This window comes from Seriola lalandi, unplaced genomic scaffold, assembly GCF_002814215.2.
Source record: "Seriola lalandi dorsalis isolate HSWRI2012SDOR001 ecotype SW California unplaced genomic scaffold, Sedor1 jcf7180002054936, whole genome shotgun sequence".
In the NCBI taxonomy this organism is placed as follows: domain Eukaryota; kingdom Metazoa; phylum Chordata; class Actinopteri; order Carangiformes; family Carangidae; genus Seriola; species Seriola lalandi.
Genome location: NW_019525488.1, coordinates 642,495 through 643,004, shown reverse-complemented (window position 1 = coordinate 643,004; position 510 = coordinate 642,495).

Sequence of the window (510 nt, the reverse complement as noted above, 5' to 3'; positions counted from 1 at the left end):
TGAACATGAGCTGTACTACACTGACACCTGCTTCACAACCTGAACTGTCAGTGTTCAGTTCACACTAAAGAGTTTGTGCCAGTCAGTGGGTTTTTCCTCCAGGCAGCGGCCCCCCCATTCAAACTATTCGCAGACACTAAAATTTACAGATGTTCCCTAAATGCCTCACGTGCAGATTGTTGGTAGATGCTAGAATTTGCAGATGTTCCCTAAATGCCTCACATGTAGACTGTCGGTCGATGCTACAATTTACAGTTGTTCCCTCAATGCCTCATATGAATACTATTGGTAGACTCTACAATTTACAAACGCATCACATGCAGATTATTGGTAGATATTAGAATTAACAGACATTCCCTGAATGCCTCAGCGTTGTTGGTGTTAGTATTTTCATGGGTAGGAAAAAATACCAATCACCAGCAGCTTCGTTCATGCTAAACACTGTATGTCCACCATACACACTCCTTAAATGTCTCAGGCTTCTTCCTCTCTTGTTCCCTCTCACCCCCC